The following is a 12,207-nucleotide window of genomic DNA, read 5'->3' on the forward strand; positions in this document are numbered from 1 at the left end:
TCCACTGCCTCCCGCAGTTTGGCCAAACTCATGTTGGTAGCTTCGAGAACACTGTCCAACCATCTCGTCCTCTGTCGTCCCCTTCTCCTTGTGCCCTCCATCTTTCCCAACATCAGGGTCTTTTCCAGGGAGTCTTCTCTTCTCATGAGGTGGCCAAAGTACTGGAGCCTCAACTTCAGGATCTGTCCTTCTAGTGAGCACTCAGGGCTGATTTCCTTAAAAATGGATAAGTTTGATCTTCTTGCAGTCCATGGGACTCTCAAGAGTCTCCTCCAGCACCATAATTCAGAAGCATCAATTCTTCGGCGATCAGCCTTCTTTATGGTCCAGCTCTCACTTCCATACATTACTACTGGGAAAACCATAGCTTTAACTATACAGACCTTTGTCGGCAAGGTGATGTCTCTGCCAGGGCTAAAGGGGCCTAATTCTGCATAAGGCAGCTTCAGGTGTGCGATGGGCCACAACAATGATGTCAGGGTTGAGCCAGATGAGGAGGAGTGGTGGCAAGCCCCCCCTGGTGAGGCTGCACCCACGGAAGAACCTGGGGAAATGGAGGAGTTCATACCTGGAGAAGACTGGTGGTGGCACTCCTCGGAAGAGGAAGAGTCAGATGGAGAGGGGGAAAGACCAGAACAGGAGGAGGAGGAAGTCGAGCCAGAATCAGGCCCTTGTGAGGAGAGAAACAGCCCTTCCCCTCCTCCCTTCTCAGCTGTAGAGTGTAGAGCTGAGAGACGCAGGGAACAATTAGAGGCAGCTGCAACTCGTAAGAGACGTGGTTGCAGGCCAGCTACTTAAGAAAGGCTGAATGCTCCCTTCACTAGCACCTGCAACTGCTATGCTGAGTGCGTGGTTGCTCTTGCTCATTCTGTTCCTGACTCCTGGCTTGTACCTGACTCCTGGCTTGTTCCTGACTCCTGGCTTGTTCCTGACCCTTGGCTTGTTCCTGACCCTTGGCTTGTTCCTGACCCTTGGCTTGTTCCTGGCTCCTGGCTTTTCCCTGACTGACTTGGTTGGTTCCTGACTTGGACTGTTCTGACTTCGGCTTCTCCTGATCCCATACTGATACCTGACGTCAGCTGGCTTCTGACCCGGACTGTTCGACCTTGGCTTATCTGACTGACTGCTGCACTTCAGCACGCCAACTTGTTGGCGTCCTAACAAATACATATAACAACCCGCCTTCCATTCCCACTATAGATCTCGCAGCGTTATCCCCAGGCTGTTGCCTTGATGCTCAACGTGGTAGTCAGCAAGCTCCCCATCATCAGCTTCCGTGAGGGCGCAGCAATCCTGCGCCTCAGCCCCGCCATCCAGGTGGGCGTGGCTGAATCAGGATCTTTCCAACAGTCGCAGATACTCTTCACCCTGGGCGTGGTGAGTAAAAGCACCTCACATTTGTTTCCTTGTTCTCCTGCCGTGGCGACTTTCAGCTCTCAGGGAGATGACGGTTCGCTCAGCACGAAGGCTGGATGTCAAAGCTCTTGCTGGACACCAGCTGTTGTGCTGGGCTCCATCTGAATGCAGCTGGGACAAGCCTCGCGGTGCAAATGCACACCTGTGTGTGAACCGTCATCTATAATGGTTGTACACCCATATGGATCTCCTAAGGGACCATCTCACCTCACATGAGGGCACTCCTGAGATCACCACGTGACCTAGAGATGTGCTTAGTATGTACTCAGGGGTCAGCAAACTTTTTCAGCAGGGGGCCAGTCCACTGTCCCTTAGACCTTGTGGTGGGCCGGACTATATTTTGGAGGGGGGAAAAGAACGAATTCCTATGCCCCACAAATAACCCAGAGATACATTTTAAATAAAAACACATATTCTACTCATGTAAAAACACCAGGCAGGCCCCACAAATAACCCAGAGATGAATTTTAAATAAAAGGACACATTCTACTCATGTAAAAACACGCTGATTCCTGGACCGTCGGCGGGCCGCATTTAGAAGGCGATTGGGCCAGATCCGGCCCCCGGGCCTTAATTTGCCTACCCATGTACTAGAACCTGGGTTTTTAATGTTGCAGCTCCAGCTCAAATATGACAAGTGTGTAGCACATGGATATTTTATGCGTTGCCCTCTTAAAAATCAAGCAAGCAATGCGTCTAAGAAGAAGTCTTCTCTTGAAGTTTGACCTGGTCATTTTAGGGGAAATTAATTGTACTATTGTAGAAATGGGGCTATTTCTTTTAGTTTACCAAGTCTGCAATCTGTATTTTAACTTACTATCAGCCTCTTTGGCAGCTTTCAATTGTAAAGTGGTTTATAAATATTTGCACTTGTCCATTGACACTCAGGAGACTGAGTGTGCCTGCCCATGTAGGATTTTAAAATATAGGGTTTCTGCTCTCAGTGGGCAATGGTTCGGGCGAGCTGTGGGTGGGTCAGAGAGCTGAAGCAAGCTGCACAGGTGGCGATGGAGGGCAGGTTGGGTGAGGTGTAAAAGGAAGAGAGTTGGCAATGGGTGGGGTGGATTCACCAGGGTGGAGGGGGGGTTGGCAAGCAACACAATCACAGGTGGCAGCTCCTATTATTACTAAAGTTGTGCCTTGGTTGCTGAACGCCTTGGTACTCGTACATTTTGGCTCCCGAACTTTCAAAACCCAGAAGTGAGTGTTTTTGAACACCAGTTTTTGAACTTTTTTTGGGAAGCTGAATGTCTGATGCGGCTTCCGCTATTGTTTCCGGTGCGCCTGCGCAATCGGAAACCAAACGGAAGCCGCACCTTGATTTTGGAAGTCAAACGGTCTCCCAGAACGCATTCCGTTCAAAAACCAAGGTAGGACTGTATATTACTATTACTATTAAAATTTGAATGCCACCCTTCATTTGAAGATCATAGCATGGTTCACAACATAAAAGTATTATAAACAAACAAGGAAACTGAAATATACTCGGAGTCGTGTGAATTTCATGCTCTTTATTCAGCTCATAGTAGCAATGAATGGATCTTTCCCCATAACGTCTGCTATATATACATTATTTACACAATGGGCCCCATGTGATTGGCTAATTCCGGGCTACTCCTGTAGGCCAATCAGGATGTGGATTCACTTCCACCTGGAGCTGGATTGGGTGGCTCCTGTGGACCAATCAGACTGCTGCATTCTGGATCCTATTGTTCTAGGACCAATCAGACTGCTGCATAATGGATCCTATTGTTCTAGGATTCAGCTCAGTACATAACACAAACAAACAAACAAACAAACAAACAAACAAACAAACAAACAAACAAATGATAGAGCCTTTGTAGCTTTCTCCCATGAAAATGACCCCCTCCCGGTCTTCTGTTTGCAGGACCTGAGCTTAGCTGTCAAGCTGGATGTCACAGTTACAAGTCTCCATCTGACTGTTGCCGTCCATGGGTGAGTTCAGTCAGACATTTTACTTTCCTTACCATATTACTTCCTGCCTCCCCACCCCCACCCCACCTCCCCTGACGAGGGCCAACTCTTTTCTGCTTTCATTGTGGCAAAGGAGGAAAGCGACACTCCAGTCCCTGTCCTTTCCTCAGGGACCTGTTGGACTTGAGTGTCCAGTTCACTGGTGCAGCTGATGCCATCGTGGCTCATGTCGTTCTACTTTGTCTTGCAGAGATGTTGGTCTGGAGGTGGAGTCTTCCAGTGTGGAGATAACAGAGGTACGCCGTCCGCTGTTTGCCCTCCTTGCTGAGCTCCATGGGCGTAGCCAGGATTTTTGTTGGGGGGGGGCAGAACTTCAGTTAGCTGTGTATTTTACACCCATGCTGTGCTCCCAAGTGGGCGCAATAGCTGTTCTGAGCCTGTTTAGGCAATGTCTTCTGCAGGGGCGCTGGCTATAGGGGGCTCTCGGTGCCTGAGTACCCACACCGCAGGGTCCCTGACTCTACTTCTGAGGTCCTACAAGACCTCACCCAGCATGTCTGACGGCCTCACAAGTCCTCGGAACCTGTCAGACACGGAGGTTCTGCTCTCCCGTCTGATAGTTCACCAATAACGAACATAAGAAAGATTTATAGTCCATTTATTTACAACATCATACTGAGAGCACAAAGCGACGTTGGTGGCGCTGTGGTCTAAACCACACAGCTTAGGGCTTGCCGATCAGAAGGTCGGCGGTTCGAATCCCTGCAATGGGGTGCGCTCCCGTTGCTCTGTTCCAGCTCCTGCCCACCTAGCAGTTTGAAAGCATGTCAAAGTGCAAGTAGATAAATAGGTACCGCTCTGGTGGGAAGGTAAACAGCGTTCCCATGCGCTGCTCTGGTTCACCAGAAGCGGCTTAGTCATGCTGGCCGCATGACCCGGAAGCTGTCTGTGGATAAATGCCGGCTCCCTCGGCCAATAAAGCGAGATGAGCGCTGCAACCCCAGAGTCGTCCGTCACTGGACCTAATGGTCAGGGGTCCCTTTACCTTTACTGAGAGCACAAACAGGCAACCTTCCGCAAGGATAACAGTTGCTCATTCTGACTCCTTCCACTTCCGCAGCAAGAAGTGCACCAATGGAAATTCTCCCCCCAACGTTTCCTTTGTTCTGCAACATGCTCATACCCTCAAGTTCGGGGGGGGGGGTAAAGGGGTTCCCCTCCCCTCCACTCTCAATTGAAGTATTGCCCAAGAACTCCCTCCCTCTTGGTTGCTTAGCTACTATCTCAAAATTGGCTAGCTCTTCCCCTGACTGCGCAGCTTCTGTGTCTGTTTGTCTCTTGTCTCAGGGAACGCTGAAAACAAGGGGGGGCACGAATCCCCCCTCCTCTTCTGTTTGTGGCTGCTCTGTCTGCGATTGCATGCCCCAATCTTCTGATCCGGAGCAGCCCCTTACAGAACCTGACTTCTGGTGCCACCACGACGTCACACACACAGGGTAGCCTATGGGCCCATGTTAGCTCCCCTGATCCCATGTCAAGGATGGGGGAAACCCCACCTCTTCCTTCCCGTGGTTATTCCACCTTCCACTGGTCTCGCGTGTTTGTGATCCTGATCTGCAAAAGTGGATTTCTCCTTTGCAGGTGGCTGAATTCTGCGTCATATTGCACTTCTAATTGTCCCTCTTTTCTTCTTTGCTGGTGCTCATGGTAACAGCCTTAAACCTGCAGGTTTTGGCATCAGGAATGGAAAACCATCCATGTTTCTCACACCCAAGCCATGCCCTTTTAAAAGAAATCTGTTTTTGTCCTGGTCTCTATTTCCTACCTCCATATGACTCAAAATTCCAAAACTGGAAGAAAAGGGACGATAGCAGATACAGAACTGAACAGTCATAAGAACTAGAGCGCGTCAGATACAAATATCATTTCTCATGTGCCTTCGAAGTACATCTTTGTCTGCAAAGGAAAAGTTCAGAATAGTCTGAAGTACAGGAGATTTTTGAGGGAGATCCTTGTTCCAGACCTGCTGTTGAGACCACCGAAGGGATTTGAGTCTAATAGGTGTCGTAGAATTGTAGAGTTGGAAGGGACCCCAAGAGTCATCTAGTCCAGCCCCCTGCAGTGTTGAAATTCCAAGTTGTGTAAAAGCCCCAGGTCTGACCCTAAGAGTCATCTCCAACTTTTGGTCTCTCCTACTGTACATTGATCCTCTGGGTTGTTTCAGCAGCAATGAATTATAGCCTCTCTGCAGAGGGTTGTTTCATTCTTACTCTGTGCGCATGTGTATCCGGGGGCCAGGCAGCCCAAACCTCCCTTGCTTATGGGGGAAGGACCACAGGTATAAATAATAATAATAATAATAATAATAATAATAATAATAATAATAATATATTATTATTATTATTATTATTATTATTATTATTATTATTATTATTATTATTATTATTGCAGAAAGTCACAGGTTCACTTCCTGCAATAATAATAATAATAATAATAATAATAATAATAATAATAATAATAATAATAATATATTTATACCCTGCCCACCTGGCTGGATTTCCCCAGCCACGCTGGGTGGCTCCCAACCGAATATTAAAAACACAACACAACATTAAACATTAAAAACTTCCCTAAACAGGGCTGCCTTCAGATGTCTTTTAAAAGTAAGATAGTTGTTCATTTCCTTGACATCTGAAGGGAGGGCGTTCCACAGGGCGGGGGCCACTACCGAGAAGGCCCTCCGCCTGGTTCCCTGCAACCTCACTTCTCGCAGGGAGGGAACTGCCAGAAGGCCCTCGGAGCTGGACCTTAGTGTCTGGGCTGAATGACAGCATCTGCTGGTAGGGCTGTGAAGGAGCCCTGAGTCTACAACCCTGGGGAGCAGAGGTGTCAACCTTCCTTTTTTTTGCAATGGGAAACGGTGTTGGAATACGGGAATTTCCTGCAAAAAAAGGGAAAGTTGACAGCTATGCTGGGGAGTCGCTGTAAGACATGGAAGACTCTGTCCATTTTGGCAGCTACAGTTTCTCTTTCTTCCATTCTTAAATTCAGTTCTCCACATTTTGCAGCGACTTGAGATATTTAATAAAGCGAAACTTCTCTAGCATCTTGGTGCAAATTTTGCCCAATAGATACATTTTTATATGCAGTTTTGACTAGCAGACATTTTTGGCAAGCAATTTCCCCATATCCAATGCATTTTTGCCTCTTATTTTCACTGATATCTTCATTTCCACGCACACTTCCCCTCCACTACATGCATTCTTGTAAACACTGGTTGCTTGCAGAAATGCATCGCAAAATTCAGATGAGTGTGAATTTCAGAGGCTGGTCCCGCGTTTCGGTCTGCCTATTGTTCCGGAAAGTGTGAATTGGATAGAATCGGCTTTCAGTGCTTCGTCCATCAGATTTCTCCCCCATCCCTAGTTGCTGTCCAGGTGAAATTGTGCTAGGAAGACCGGTGGCCTGACTCTGTCTAAGGGAGATTCCTTTGCTCCTCTGTGCTCGCTCATGCCAAGATCTAGGACCAACCCATTGCCTTTTCTCCCCTGGCAGATCTCCCATTTGAGAAGTGTGGTTCTCTCCGAATTCCAGGATGCTTTCTTGGCTCAAGTGAATGGTAATGGGGGCAGCTCCACTGGGGTCCTAGGATCTCAGCACCTAGAGCGGGGAGGCTCTCGGGGTGACAAGAGGGAGGGGGGGCTGTATGAAGAACATGGGCCCATGCCCCACAGCTGCCCCATCAAGTTGGGGGTGTTGACCGTGTTGTCATTTTCCCTTTGCAGCTGCTCTGAGAGTGGGGATCTCTCTTCCCAAGCTGAGCAACGTCCAGTACATTGAGCCCGAGATCGAGATTCATGAGGTGAGACTCATTTGGCTCTGCTGCCTCCGTCCTTTCCTTCAGCCCCCAAAATGCCCACTTATTTAGCTAAGACACCCCCAAAACACCTGCCTGAGGGTTTCCCCACAATGGGCGTCTGGCTGGCCACTGTGAGAACAGGATGTCTGGACTAGATGCCGGGCCCTTTGGCCTGGGGCAACTGATGTTCTTCTGAGTGGTCCATAATGAACGCTACAGCTCAAAATGCTGAAGGCCTTCTCCTTAAACTCTGAGCATTTGCATGTTTAGACCTTTTAACCAGCCCTAGGAATAAATTCAGTCAGGACTCAAATTTTGGTTGGGTTTTTGGCAGAATTTAGGCCACAACTTTATTGATTACAATCAAGTGAGTGGTTGCATAGGCTCTGGTTCAACTAGCTCCCTGCACCCTTGCAGGCAGCGCTGACCCAGAGCTCTGTCGTAGGTCAGCCTAGGGTGAACACCAGGGACAACGGAAGGCGGGAACCCCACCAGTCCGCCACCCGGATGTCCCCCTGGACTCCAGCACGGGCACAACTCCTCACAGGGTTGACCAAACCATTGAGTCCCTGGATTCCTTTACCGGAATACCCTTCACATAGGGATGGCGAGACCGTCCTCGCATCCCTGTCACATGAACAAGAGCCTATCCGCAACCTTACAAGTTGTGACAGTTTGCTATGCGGCAGGCGAAACCCAAGTGGCAACAGCCAATCAGCCAAGTGGGGAAAATTCCTGTCATGCCCCTGTCCCAACGACAGGCAACACACGGTGGCATAGCAAGATCAAATGCAAGCCCTTAATATAGGGAGAGGTGGGCAGGTGTTCTGATGCACTAGCCCGAAGAGGAAGCTCAGGTACACGTGCATGGGCTTAAATAGGTCCCTCAATGTCCTTTACCTGTGTCCCATTGGTCAAATTGCTCCCAGCATCGAGGGACCCACCAATAGGGTGTTGTGGCTATCCAAACGACCCCACCCACAACACAGGGTCTGGTTGCCAGATCACACTGCAACACGTGCCCTCTGTGAGGGAGGACCCGATAACTGAGGCCAGATTGACCCTCCTATGGAAAACATGGCAGCCTGTCCATAGTCTTGTCATGGGGCAACAACATCGTCTCTGAGTGGTCTTTTGGTGGCAACCCACCACCCATGGAAGAGGGCTGGTCTTGCTCTCAGTCCCTCCTTGTGGGCTTCCCATTGGGGCATGGGGGGGAGGGCACTGTGAGAAGAAGATGCTGGACTAGGAGGGTCCCCTTTCACCTGACCCAGCAAAGAGCGCTTCTTTCATCCTTATTCACAGGTATCTTTATCTGTGGGAGCAATAAAGCTCAGGTGTATGGGCAGCCAAACTGGTGCCCCTCCAAATGTTGTTGGACCACATACGACTCCCATCATTGCTGACCCTTGTGCCATGCTGGTTGGGCCGATGGGATTTGGAGTGCAACACCATCTGAAGGGGCACTGCGTTGGCTAATGAGTGCCACCTTGCACCCAGTCTCCTGAGCCCCAGAAATAAACTGCTTCTGTGTAGGATAATTTGAAATTCCTCTACCCAGGGGCATTCCTAGCCCCTTGGCTGCCCGGGGCGGGAAGCCAAGAGGCACCCCTGGGGGCGGGGGCATCATGACGCACGCACACGCGGCGACGCCCCGCCCCCGGAGGATGCCGGGCGGGGGCTTTGGGAGTCTCTGCAAGCTGCAGAGAGTCCCAAAGCCGCAGCCTGGCACCCCTCTGTGCTACCCCGGGGGAGCACAAGTGGGGCAGGGAGAGGGGCGGGTCAGCGAAGAGGGGTGTCACCCCTCTTCGCTGGCCCGCCCCTCTCCTTGCCCCGGCTCCGCAAGCCAGCCAGCGGCGCGAAAAGCCACTGGAGGGCAGGGGCTATTTTCGGTGCTGCCAGGGCAGAGCCGCAGGGGCGTCCAGCGAGGGGGGTGACACCCCGACTCGCTGGCGGCCCCTGCGGCTCCACCCCGGCAGTGCCGAAAATAGCCTAAAAAGAATTTTTTTAAAAAAAAGTTTTAAAAAGCCCAATGGGCAGGGTCACCACCGTATGTGTTACCCCCAGCAGGGGCGCTGCCCGGGCCCCCCCGCCCCCTTCACCCCCCCGCGACGCCCCTGCCTCTACCCAAGACCTCTCTGGCAGCATATACTGACTCTTCCCTTGCCTTTCAACTTGCAGGGTTATGCTCAGGTCAATTGTGACCTTGACTATCAGCCCTGAGCTGAAAAGAAGAGCACAGAGGCAGCCCAGTCCTCCTCTGCAAGGCACATTTATCTCTGCTCTTTGCACCTGCAAATCCTTTCGCTTCAGAATGAAGGCGAGTCTGCCTTTCTTTGCTGCATGAAACAGAGGAAACACACCTGTGATCTGGAACTCATTCGCTCAGAAATAAGGCCTGCCAATTTAAAGGAAACTTACTTCCCAGCAATGCCACGGGTTCGTGCATTAATTAGGTGTTCTGCTTTCTCAATTCTTTTTCTGTAAATGCTGTTGAATCTATGGACAGCAATCGAACCACAGCAAAGTGTGTTGATTACAATGGATGCTTAACTTTCCCTGGGGAAATAAATGAGATTTGCAAGTGCTGAAATGCAGCTGGATCATGTCCATCATGTGTCATTTTGCCTCATTAAAATACTCTTTCTGAACTCAATTGCTTGGGGTGTTCTAGCCGTTTTCAGAATGAAACAGTCCACCATCACACTCTGTCGGGTTTTAGCCAATGAAGTTCTCCAGTTACAGCACAAGAGCTTTCGCCTTCACGGTTGGACTACCTCCTCCTCTCCCCATGCACCCCCATATCTGTTTTAGGGGTCCCCCCAGTCCCTAGTTTACCCCATAGGCCTACAGGGGGAGATGTAAAAGGCATTCTACGGCCCAGAGTTAAAATATGAGAGGGCCACATCTGGCTCCTTTGCAATTTTGCAGGGGGTGCTCAGGAGGAACCCTTGAGTGGATCTTGGCCATGCCTGATCCACAAGTTGGATTATAGCACCCTGCGTTCCATGTGCAGCTAGCTCCCTCCACACGCTCATCCCTCCTTACTTTTAAAAAGTACACGGTGGCATTTTTATTTTCCAGGTCCCAACCGCCTCCTCCCCTGGGTCCCCTTCCACTCTAATCCCAGCATCCTTCTCCTTAGTCTTTCCTTACAGCGGCCCTTGTGCCAGACAGTGATGCAACGAGTTGCTGTATAAATGGCAATATTAGTCACATCACAGTGAAAGGCGTTTATGGTTTAATACCCCCCTGGAGCCCGTAGCCGGGAGAGTAACTCTCTGCAGGGGCCCAGAGCAGTCTTGCACTGACATTTTATGGACGCCAGCCCTGAAATACTGAATGCAGCTGCTGGTTTCTGCTTGCGGCCAAAGGAGCCGAAGCAATCACAAGGGACGGCGGGCAGCATCACAAAACAGAAACACTCTGTGGCCGTTGAGAAAAGAGAAGAAGTTTTATTGTGAAGAGAGACACCATGAGCCTAGAATATCACACACAATCCAGCGCTCAAAGCTTAAAAAGCACCTAAATTGTACCAGCCATTGTGGGACAGGAAACCTTAGTTGGCATCTATCTCGGGAGATGATGGAGAAGCGTGCCTTTGGGCATGAAGCCTAACAGGTGCTTTTGAATAAGGTCATTTGAAAACTGCGCGTATCAAACTATTGTTTTCTCCCTCTGGGGCAATTTCCCTGATTCACAGAGTTGAGTGGTGAAGGTCATACCTCAGGCTGCAGGTAGAGGCGTGTATGTTTGAATGCCCCACCCCCCCGACAAAATTTTGCCTCCCTCCCTGCACACAGAAATGCAGCATGCCATGAAGAAGCCTATACCCAGAGGCGTAGCTAGCCGCTGGGCTGCCGGGGGCGGCAAGCCCAGTGGCACCCATGGGGGCGGGGCGTCGCTCCATGTGCATGACGTCATGACGCATGCGCACGGAACAACGCCTCCGCGCGGGCCAGTTGGCCCGCCCCTCTCCCGCTGCGCTCCGTGAGCGGAGCCGTCCCGGGGAAAGGAGAGGGGTTGGGCCAGCGAGGGGGGTGTCATTCCCCTTGCTGGCCTGCCCCTGTCCTTCCCCCCCGGGCTCCGCTCCCTGAGCCCAGTGGGCAGGGAGCGGAGCGGCGGCGCGTGGGAGGGGCCGCCGCTTGTCACCCCACGTGCCGCCGTTCCGTCGCCCCGGGAGCAGCAGCACTGCACACACTGTGCGCTGCTGCTCCCACGGCGACGGAGCGAGCGACGGTGCGTGGGGGTGACATGCGGCGGCCCCTCCCACCACTCCCCACGCACCACCGGTCACCCCGTCCGTGCAGCGCTGCTGCTCCCGGGGTGACGGAGGGAGCGGCGGCGCGTGGGAGTGGCGGGAGGGGCCGCCGCTTGTCACCCCCACCCGCCGCTTGTCACCCTGTCACTGGGGGCGTACCGCCCCTACCGCCCCTCCCCAGTGACGCCCCTGCCTATACCAAACTCTTCATTTCAATCTGCTAGCTTTCTATGTCTAGGGAGATGCTCTGTTTCCATAGGAGAGCCCTAAGATGTGAGATCCTTCACCTGCAGCATGGAGTAATTGAGCTACCTGGTCTTCTGTGTTTTACGCTTCTGCTCCTTTGCATGCATTGGACCCGCAGTCTAACACAGAGAAGCACATTCAGACCCGGAATCGTGCTAAAATTCAGCATGGGTTTGCAATGCCAAACTTAAGAGTTCACTCTTACCTTTCTAATATTATTTTTTGTATCCATCTTTTTCCATTAATGGAAAACACCCGAGGCCTAACCACCTATGGACTATGCAAAGGCTCCTGTCTCCTATATGAGAGTGTCCTGCTACTAGCATCTAGCATTTGTGCAAATCGCCCTCAACTTGACCCCAGGCTTGAAACAAAGTGCAAAATGTAATTACTATTACTATTACTATTATTATTAATTAGAATTTATATACTGCCCTATACCCAGGGGTCTCAGGGCGGTTCAGTGTTAGGAAAATAAAGGATAAGATAG

At 50.9% G+C, this 12,207-nt stretch overlaps 1 long non-coding RNA gene across 1 annotated transcript; it reads left to right on the forward strand.

Moving 5' to 3' along the window:
* Window positions 1-3,312: 3,312 nt before the first annotated feature.
* Window positions 3,313-6,955, forward strand: LOC117047900. The gene is made up of 3 exons (XR_004426783.1): window positions 3,313-3,372; window positions 3,602-3,647; window positions 6,907-6,955. It is a non-coding gene; the product is annotated as an uncharacterized LOC117047900 (long non-coding RNA).
* The last annotated feature ends 5,252 nt before the right edge of the window (window positions 6,956-12,207 follow it).

The sequence above is a fragment of the Lacerta agilis genome, chromosome 6 (genome assembly GCF_009819535.1).
Source record: "Lacerta agilis isolate rLacAgi1 chromosome 6, rLacAgi1.pri, whole genome shotgun sequence".
Lineage (NCBI taxonomy): Eukaryota > Metazoa > Chordata > Lepidosauria > Squamata > Lacertidae > Lacerta > Lacerta agilis.